The 10712-nt window shown below is 41.6% G+C and overlaps 1 long non-coding RNA gene across 3 annotated transcripts; it reads left to right on the top strand.

Annotated features, from left to right (window-relative positions):
* The first annotated feature begins 1935 nt into the window (after positions 1-1935).
* On the top strand, positions 1936-4104 carry LOC133717254 (uncharacterized). 3 transcript variants are annotated; one of them, XR_009849479.1, is made up of 3 exons: positions 1936-2350; positions 2829-3657; positions 3805-4104. It is a non-coding gene; the product is annotated as an uncharacterized LOC133717254 (long non-coding RNA). The 3 variants fall into 3 exon arrangements; XR_009849481.1 differs by having other exon boundaries at positions 2829-3246; XR_009849480.1 differs by having other exon boundaries at positions 2829-3073.
* The last annotated feature ends 6608 nt before the right edge of the window (positions 4105-10712 follow it).

The following is a 10712-nucleotide window of genomic DNA, read 5'->3' on the forward strand; positions in this document are numbered from 1 at the left end:
TCCCTGCAATGCGACTGTCAATTCGAGTTTGTAATGAGCGATCCAGATCAACCGCAGCAAAGCCACCCCCATGAAATATGTGGAGGTTGGCGTAGAGGCCGTGCTTGGTTAGATCGAGATTGATGTTCTCAGAGAAGTGAGTAATATCGACGGTGAAGTCGCCGGCAAAGTAAAAGGCTTTGCCCCCGGCTTTGGCATCGTCGTTGAATTCTTGGTGATTGATGTTTGGGCGACTATCAAGGACGCCATAGATGCCAGCACATAGCCCATGCCCATGAAATAGGAGGATGGTGATAGTAAGGATCAGAGGAGCCGATGGTGATCAACGTTGAAAAGCAGTAGCGGCGGAGCAGAAGACTCGGTTAGGGTTTAGAGGAGCCATCTTCCGTTTTTCTAATGTACAGTTAAGACATGTTGATGATTAGAGGCAACAACTTAATGAAAAAAAAAATAACTAACTCAAGGAAAAAAAAAATTCACGAGGGCATCAATATCTCCAAAACACTGACATTTAGTATTGTTGTCATGTCGCGTATCCGACACAGCTCTCCGAGATGCCTCTGACGCGTATGATCCAAAATTGTGTCGATTGGCTTAACTTTTCAATATTTTCAGAGGACTCGTCATCGACACAAGTGTTGCCACAATCAACTCTCGTTCGACACTTATTTGGCTCTAAAAAAAAATCATGTCATTATGTATGGAGCAATAAGGGTAAGGAAAATGTGTGTGCGCATATATATATATTGTTTTAGGGAATCAGAATTTGAGAGAAATTCGCTGTGTATTCTCATTGATAATAGATGCCTCTTTATATAGAGAATTACAATGCATAGAATCTCAATCATACAAGGAAAGTAATCTTACATTGAATAGGAATCTAGATCCTTCTAATGTAACCTTATTACCACTAGGTCAAGTAACCTAGAGTTTGGGTCAAACACAAATTAGGGTTTACTTGAACACTCCTCCTTGTGTTGCCCAAACGCGGTGATTCTCTCGTTGCCTCGTTAAAAACCTTGTCGAGTAACAAAAACCCAGTGGGACAAAAATAACCTCGGTCGAAGGGGAAAAAAAGCACAACACACCCTTCACGTTTCGAGACCATACATGTAGACATATCCCCTTGATGACTGCATCTCCCCCTGATGACTACGGTCATGGGAGTTCGGATAACTTCCGCAAACGATGCTACCAACATGTTTCTCGAAATTGGAATTTAGACAATGACTTAGTGAGCAAGTCTGCCATACTAACCTCAGATTGAACCTACACTACGCCAATAATGGCATCAGACAACATGCATCAGACAACTGCGCACATTTTAACTGTCGTCTGAATTTATTAGACGACAGCAAGAATTATTCTATTGTGTATGGTTCAATCATACAACAGTTATTGTAAAATAGGTGTGATGTTGTCCGCATTTTTTAAAGAGACAATAGATTTTCAGATTGCTGTTGTCCAAATAGCTAGTTTCAGACAACATAATAACTGTTGATGTTGTTTCATTGTTATTCAGACAATGGTTGAAATTTGATGTCGTCAGAATAAATCTATTCAGACAACTCTTTTTACATTGCTATTGTGCAATTTATTATCAGACAATCACTATATTTTGATGTTGTCTGACTCGTTTGGTTCAGACAACAGTCATTTATTGCTACTTTATTATGTTGTGCAAAATTCCTTTAAACAAATGGATTCAGACAACAGTTATTTGTTGCTTTTATAGTCTGTTGTGCAACTCTTTTTCAGACAATGAATGTGAATTTATGTTGTGTGAGTTTTCACACTTGACCAAAACTCAATTTTTCTACTCAATCCCTCCATCGACCAACAAAACTTTCATTTTGCCCGCCCATTTTTTGGCCAAAAATTAAATTTCCCCCTTTTTACAAAATCCCTTTTCACACTCTCTTACCACTAAATTCGACTCTTGTTCTCTCAAACCCAGTCATTTGACCTCTGTCTCAGCCCCCTACTCCCCTTGAGACAAAACTGAAAACCCAGGGACCAGGCCTCAACGCACTCTGATCTCTGTCCAAATTTCCGATCTCGAACTCCCACCCTAGGCTCACCTCCCCATCGTCTCCTCCTCACCGCGCTAACGGCTATCTTCTCACGCGTATCCGCTAAGGCCAAGCCGGCTTCTACCCATGTTTGCAGAGCAAGCCAGCCATAGTCGCCAAAGCACCACGGTCGAAGCTCCAATCCCCGATCGATATCAACGCTCCTCCGCCGCTACTCCCCGCGTTGTGGAGAAGGAAGAAGACGAATTTCCCAATGGAATGTTCCTTATATAAAAACCCCTCACTCACGCTCTCCTCTATGACTCTCTCTCTTTGAGGTATGGTTTATCTCCCTGCTTTAATTCGTGTTTTGAGTTTTGATTACTATCTATTTTGAATGGGTTTTTGAAAAAAAGTGGGTTATTTGCACAAATCGAACTGAGAAAATTATGAAAAGCGGTTGAGATTTTGCCCGGTTCTGAATTGTTATTTTAAGTTTCCGGATGGAGTGGGCTGGGTTTTTAATTTCAATTGCAAAATCTAGGGTTTTTGAAATTGAATCTGCAGATTGTGGTTGTTGCTAAGGTAGGAAGTGCTGAATTTTGGCTAAAAAGAGTACAAGAGTACATCATTGAATAGCCAACAAGTGCTGAATGGCTTATATATGTTACTCCCCCTGAACACAAGGATCATTTCAATACGGTTTTTAAGATATGTGGTGATTGTATTATAGCATACTGTTTTTGGTTGTTGTGGTGTTCCCTGTTAATATCATTGTAGCATATAAGCCTAGTTACTCATGATTTTGTTTTACAGTGTGCTAAATGTGCTCGTTGGCTGCCAGATGATAATGGCTATCCAAAAGCTAGCCATATATCAGCTGAAAAGCTATCTAACAATAGCCGAGCCCTGCAGTTCATTAATTTGATCCAAGAAGCCAAGATACGAAGCAAAAATCTTGTTAAGTTTGTGGAATCTCATAATCAGCTTGAGTACCGGATGGAGTGGGCTGGGTTTTTAATTTCAATTGCAAAAATCTGCAGATCTTGGCTGTTGCTAAGGTAGGAAGTGTTCAATTTTCCAAATATGCAACCTATTCTATGTTTCAATAATTCCTACCTCCAGCTTATGACTTTATGTTTCTCTTATTGGATTCTTGTTCTTTGACCTATCATTTTGTTACATACGTGGTCAATGAAAAAGATCACCGTCAGTTCTAACCCTTTTCCAGAAGGTAATTGCTTTTGCTTAGCTCATCATTTATTTTTACAGATCTGTTAGTATTAGTCGAGTCCAATATGTGCATATGAGGTACTTATTGCTCATGAAGTCATGTTTTTTTTTTTTCATTGTGTAATGAGAATTTGAGGCCTATTGATTTCTTGTCTTTTAAACTATCACATTTTGTAGGTTTATTTATCGATTCTGAAAAATTTTATGTTTGCGTTCTGTTAATTTAGAGGGATTAGAAGTCAAACTGTTATCACAAGGAAGGGCATTAGGTGTCATGTACATATAGGGATACTCTGTATGTGCTGATACTTTGAGCCATCCAGATTGTTGTGTCACAAATACCATATTTCCATAACATGCATGTAATGGCTTTCAGTTATTGCAGCAATCATGTCCTTTGCCAAAGTAATAGGTAATTCTTCCATTATGAGTTTGTGCCATATTTCTCCTCTCTGCTTCCTAGCTTCTTCTTTCCTTCCTTTTTGTTTAAGGTCAAGTGGAAAAATAGACTAGTGTTTCAATGAGGTACTTAATGAGTTTGCTCTATTTGTGTTTTCAGATTTGGTCAACAATCTTGGTACCATTGCAAGGTCTGGCACCAAGAAATTCATGGAAACCTTGGCTACTAGATCTGATGTTAGCATGATTGGTCAGTTTGGTGTTGGATTCTACTTTGCATATCATGTTGTTGAGAAGGAAGAGGAAGTTGATGAAGAGAAGGAAGTGGGCATGTTTCTGGCCTTGATTTTTTTGACATTTATGTTTAGGCAGGGTTAGTATGTTCATGTTAATGTTGGGATATGAATACTGCTGATGGAATTTGTATGTTTTGGAATCAATGGAAAGTTTTTGGAATCAATGTTGGATGAGTTTGTGGATATTTTGATCAATAGGTTTTTGTATTAGATGCAATGTCCAGAATGCATGTCCTATGATCCTATCTCAGACAATTCAATTATGACTAAAAACTATTGTCTAATAACTGAACTTCAAAAAATTGAAATGAAAAAACTGTTGTGTGTAAAACCTAACTACAATATCCCTCAAACAAGTGTAGTTGCCCAACTGTACGAAACACAACTGCAAAACTACATATTCTGTTGTTCAACTACTAACAAAACAATAGTTATCTTGGAAAATGATGCACTATGATACATTAACAGACTGATATTTCCAAACATATGTTGTGTTAATAAAATCCACTCAACAGTTAACAACTATTCCTCGATGTTGAAAATTCATAAAGACAACACTTTTTCTAAAAGCAATGTTCTCTGACTTGTCCTCACAAGTCTCCAGTCTTCATCTTCTGCTGACTTAATTTGCTTTGCACAACCGCAATGGTTTTCTACTATTGTCTTTTCTGGTGTTCAGACAATATATATTTAGACACTTGCTCTTGTACTATCCTTCTTCAGACGACAGTTTTGTGCTGTTGTCTGACCACCCCCATCAGACGGCACAGGCTTTAACAACAGCACCCAACCTCATCAGACGACAGTTTTGGACTGTCGTCTGATGCCATTATTGACGTAGTGCTAGTTCACTTTGATCTTGAGGAGAGTCTGTTGTTGCTGATTATCCTTGGTGTTGTCGCTTTTGATGTAGCCTTTGCTTCAAACCAAGCAGCATTATCCTATATGCTCGTAGGCTCATCTGTGGTAGACTTCAAACCACAATTGTTCGAACATGCGTAACTATGGATCCAATCCATATACATTCACGAATCACTTCGTGAAGAGCAATAATCTTTACATTGTTCGAAGATATAGCGACTAGGGTCTGCTCTGTAGACCTCCAAGATATCACGGTCTTTACCCATGGTGAACACTTAACCAGTTTGGGAATGACCTTTGTGTGGGTCAGAGACATACCCAACATCAGCAAAACCTTCCAAAACACATGTCGTTTTGGGATGGGGATAGAGGACGCAGGCCAGTGTTGGCGGCGTTCTTGGTGTGTGATGGGTCTGAATCCATCATCTCTCTATAGGGATAAAACATGCCCATATCAGTCGTACATTTAGTATGGAAAGATATCTTTTACACCAATCCAATGGCGTCGCGTTGGCGCAGAGCTATATCTTAGCTAACAAGTTCATGGCAAATGAGATGTCCGGTCTTGTGCATTGAGCTAAGTACAATAATGCGCCTATTGTACTAAGTAAGGCACTCCTGCCTCTAGCACATCTTCGTCATCATCCTTTGGACGAAGAGGATCATTTTCAGGATCAAGACTACGGACGATCATGAGGGTGCTTGAAGGTTTGACATTGTCAAAATGCCTAAGCATCTATCGACACGATGCTCAAGTTCCAAACCGAGTCATAATCGTGTTCTCCCAAAATCCTTCATCTCAAACTCGAATTTCAAGTGTTCAGCGGTTTCCCTTAACTCTTTAAGGGCTTCTAATGAAGATCATGTCCAACATGAACCGCGATAGAATCCGAAACTTGTTATGGAAACGCGTGGGCATATCCCTTCCCAATTAAGTAGTCACTTTAGTGAGCGTTTCAACCTTATTGCAAACGTGCTCCGTGGTCTAGAGCCACTTGACTTGGGTAAATGAAGTTCACCATGAACCTTCATGTATATTCCGTATCTAGATCCCCATAGAGATACGTAGTGATCACATTTGTAAGCTGCATGTTCAGTTATTTGGAAACTACCAAACTGACAAGGTAGTGGAGTGCAATGACATCCATTACGAGAGAATATGTCTCATCGTAGTCGATTCCAGGGCGTTTTTATGAGAAGCCTTGCCCCATAAGGCGAGATTGCCATCTCTTTTTCTCATCACGCTTTCTAACGAAGACCCATTAGTCAATAGGTTTTATGTTAGGAGGTGTTGGCATCACTGGCTCGTTAGAGAATCCAACTTAAACCTGGATCGCATCTTTCCATTTAGGTAAAATCTCTCTACGTTGGCATTAATTCATCAACGAAGTGTGGTTCGATATCATCTGACTCAACAAACTCATGCGCAACGAAATGCGCAACTACATCATCAATTATGATGGAGTTTCTATCCCACGTCTCATGTACACTAGTGTAAGTTTCATAGAGCTCTATATTCTCAGGAATAGGTTCTGACGTTGAGGCGTCCCCCAACGATAACCATAATCCGGAAGATTCTCATGAGACGGATTTTGAGTCTTGATGATCAAAGGATTGGAATGTGCCAAAGTATCCTTCGAACGCACGGGCCTCCCACGCATCCTAGCTGGGGCCATGGCCTGTAACGCCAAAGTGCCACTCTCTTTGGCGTTGGCGCCATGCCTACCTCCGTGTAGGGTGGCGCTACGTCCTCTTATAAGGACGTACTTCCTTGCAGGCATATTTGTAGCATATGTGTGTGATCTCGTCACTTTAGTAGGGATCGAGATGAGACATAGTGGGAACAGACTACGACAATTCCTGTCGTTCATGCTGAACATTCGTGTTCTTATCTCCCCCTAACGAAGGGAATACTGTCTCATCAAAGTGACATCCGCAAATCTAGCGGTAAGGAGATCGCCTAGCGAGGGCATAAAGTGGCGGACGATTGTTGGAATCTCAAATCCAACGTAGTTGGCCATTCGTCTGTAAGGACCCATCATAGAGCGCTGTGGCGGCGCAATTGGCACAGAAGTGGCACACTCAAAGATGCGTAAGTACGATACTTGTACCCAGTCACTAGCTGTAATGCAGAGGTAGATTGAGTGGCGGTGGGTCGTAGACGAATTAGCATAGCTGCATGCGATATTGCATTATCCCAAGTGGATATAAGAAAATTGGTGCGCATTACCAATGTCCTGACTACCATCGTAGTCGTTTCCGCGAGACCATTGGGGTGGGAATATGATGTCCAACATCAGTCCCATTGCAATAACCATCGAAAGTCTTCGATGTAAACTCTCTAGCATCGTCAAGTCCAATTGACGGAATAGGATGATCCGGGGAGTGAGCCCGTTGTCATATGATATGTGCTAAGAGTGTAGCATAGGCAGCATTTTCAGGTGGACAATGGCACAACACGTGACCAGCGTGTTTGCGTGTCAACCAACATTATGAGATATTTAAACGTCCGCAAGTTGGTTGAACTAGTCCACAGAATCCCTATGGATTCTATGTAAGAACATAATGAGTATTGTCATATCCTTTGCATAGGACGGTCTCAGTCCTAATTTCCCTAAGGAACGGGCTTTGTAAAAAGAGCGAGAGGCTGTAGAATCAACCAATGAGGATTTTGGTTGGGCCTAAGCATTTGAAACGCTATTTGAAGCAAAGTTGGTGATTGCAACATCACCTGGGGCGCCATCACCATGATGGACGCCATCCATGGTGTCATGGATAGGGACTGTGCTAGTCCTAGGCTGGTGGTGGACGTCGGCGGTGCCAAGGGCAGCGGCGGCGGTCACACTTAGTCTAAGAATCAACCTTTGATTCATGCTTCATTTCGCTCGAGAGAATGGATGTCCGTGTGAAGTCTTTTGTAGACGGATCATCATATCATGACTAGGATGATCTATCCTGTCGTGACAAAGCCAATATGTGTCTAAATCCACGAGATCTTCTCTCATAACTTTTATTGGATTAATAGCTCGAATAGTGACATAAAGTCCACTAGAGAGACACATAAACTTCTCTAAGATGCGCCTTTATTTGCAATCATTAGAGGTATTGCAAAGGAACTCATTTTTGTTCTCCTCATGCATTTCTGCATGGAATCCGTTGGCTATTCATAGGGTGTGATTTGCCCTAGGAGCGTAGAGAGTTTTGTGAGAATAATCAAGGTGCCATTTGGCAAGGGGAACTTGGGCTATTCCATGTCCTTGAATTAATACTGATGGCCCAGCCATCGTAGTCACAAAGTAACATGCTCATGAATCAAAATGGAGTCATAATGAAGAGAACTCGAAATTTTATTCATAAGCCAACGGAGTACATCATTGTCTCTTAACCATTAGGAGAATCTAATTCAAATGCTAGCTAATGCAAAACAATGGTAGTCGTCTAACTTCTTTCGGTAATTCCAACGCAAATGTGACCAGGTGAGTAGAGAGATGTCGGTGGAGCACAGTTCGCTTAATTACCACTTATCTCAAAACCTTCCTAGACATCACATTTACATTGAGTACGCCTACTTTGAAGAAAGACTAAACCATAGACATCTACAACAAAAAAAATATGGCAATTGCCTACATCTCTTGGAAAATAAAGACTTAAACAGAATTGGCGATCTATTGATCCCAGCTAGATTTGTAGTCTTTAACCCTTCACTCTAGATCATCTTCTTGATCTTCTTGTTCCACATAGTGAGCTTCTCTTGCTTCACAATATGTTTTGTAGGCGGTGACAAGTTCTTCACGAGCTCTACAAATGTGTGCCCAATGATCAGACACTCCACATCGAGAACATACATCTCTTTGCTCAAACTCCATTGATTGAGGCACTTTGAAAGCGTCATTTAGATGGCTCTTAGTGTTAGTGGCGCCACCAACATGGCCAGAGGCGTTGCCTCCCTCTCTCTTTCCACGTTGACCTCTTCGGTTCTGTGTTTGCTTATTTTGGCAATTACCTTCCCAAGTAGAGCGATTATATGGACCAGAAAGTCCATAAGTATCCCTAAGGTTAGGGTTTCGCTCTTGGCGCATTCTCTTAGGGGCACGACTATAATTGGATTCCGGAATATGCTCTATTTCCACGGATCTCGAATTATAGTTCTTCACAAGGATGTTGTCATGCTTTTCAGCGACATTCATAGCTCCAATGAGCTCATGAAACCTTGTGATTCGTCTTGCAGTAACATCGATTCGATAGTTCTTAGCAACCATCAATGCAGAGACGGGGAAAGTAGAGAGAGTCTTCTCAATCAACATCGCATCTGTGATCTCTTTACCACAGAATTCCATTAAGGATTTAATGCGAAGTGATTCCGAGTTGTAGTCAAGAACTGACTTGAAATCACAGAAGTGGAGGCTATGCCATCTCACTTCTAGGTCAGGAAACAGGGAGTCACGGACATTGCCAAATCTTTCTTCGAGTGAGGCCCACAGCTTTCTGGGGTCTTCTTCATTCATACACTCGTACTGGAGCGAATCATCCATATGACGAGTCATTAGGATGATGGCTTTCGCCTTATTTGCCTATAAGGCTGCTCTATTTGCTTCCAAAGCTTGAGCTTGCTCAACAGTTAGCACGTCCTGGCTAGGCTCAAGAATCGTATCCAGAATTCCATTGGCCTTGAGATGCTGGCGGATATCACGAACCCACCTGTGATATCCAGAGCTAGTTGTTCCTAATGGAGCAAAGTCCAATTTGTTCAGGTTACTCATCCTGAAAGAGAACAAGAAATTAGGGTTAGTTTCGGAGCGAAGAAGGCTACCACGAAAAGCTATAAAATTTCTGAGCGTAGTCGCTTCCAAGAAATTAGGGATTTTCTAAGCGTAGTCGCTTCCAAGAAAATCTGATTCCAAGAAGGGTTTTGGATTAGATCGAAACAATGATGTATGTGGTCGATCGTTTTTCTTCTCAACAAACTCTAAGTTTGGAGGACTCTACAAGCTCCAAGCTTGGAGTGAGCACGAACCCCCACAGTTCGGCTATTGGTCTCCCCTATGAAGAAGAAAGAGGGGTAGAAGAAGGGATGTTGGAAGTCCCCGAGAAAAAGAAAAGAAATTGAAATAAAAACTCAAAAACGGGAACTTTTAGAAAAGTTTACCTTGAAAAGATCGCTGGAAATCTGGCCGAAAAGTCGCCGGAAATTTTCCTGAAAAGTCGCCGGCGGCTAACGGCTGAGGGTGGCCGGAGTTGGTTGACCGGAAGGGTTGACTGATGGGCTGCCTCCCCCCTTTTTGTTTTCTTTTCTTCTTTAGGCCGTGGGCCTTCCTCCTTTTTTTTTTTCCTGGGCTGGTCCCTTTTTCTTTCTGGTCTTTCTTGGCCGCGGGGCCCTCTCTTTTCTCCTTCTTTTCTTCTTTCTTCTGGGCTCATCTGGAAACAGAGGAATTAGACCGGTTCCAGAATAATTTTTTTGGTTCCAGCAATCTGGGATCAGGTTGCAGCTTCTGGTGGAGTATGGCAGCTAGGGCTGTCAATGGGTTTTGTATTCGGATTCAAGGTTTTTAGCTTCTTGAATCAGGGTTTGGCTATTTGTTTCAGGGTTAAGGTTTCGTGCTGATAACGTGTTTTAGGGAATCAGAATTTGAGAGAAATTCGTTGTGTATTCTCATTGATAATAGGGGCCTCTTTATATAGAGAATTACAATGCATAGAATCTCAATCATACAAGGAAAGTAATCTTACATTGAATAGGAATCTAGATCCTTCTAATGTAACTCTATTACCACTAGGTCAAGTAACCTAGAGTTTGGGCCAAACACAAATTAGGGTTTACTTGAACATATATATAGAGGCCGGATCGAGAGCGGACGTCCGCAACCCAGAAAAAGTGCGGACGTCGCTCCTCCGGCGTCGGGAAGGCGACGAT

The sequence above is a fragment of the Rosa rugosa genome, chromosome 6, assembly GCF_958449725.1.
Source record: "Rosa rugosa chromosome 6, drRosRugo1.1, whole genome shotgun sequence".
Taxonomy (NCBI): domain Eukaryota; kingdom Viridiplantae; phylum Streptophyta; class Magnoliopsida; order Rosales; family Rosaceae; genus Rosa; species Rosa rugosa.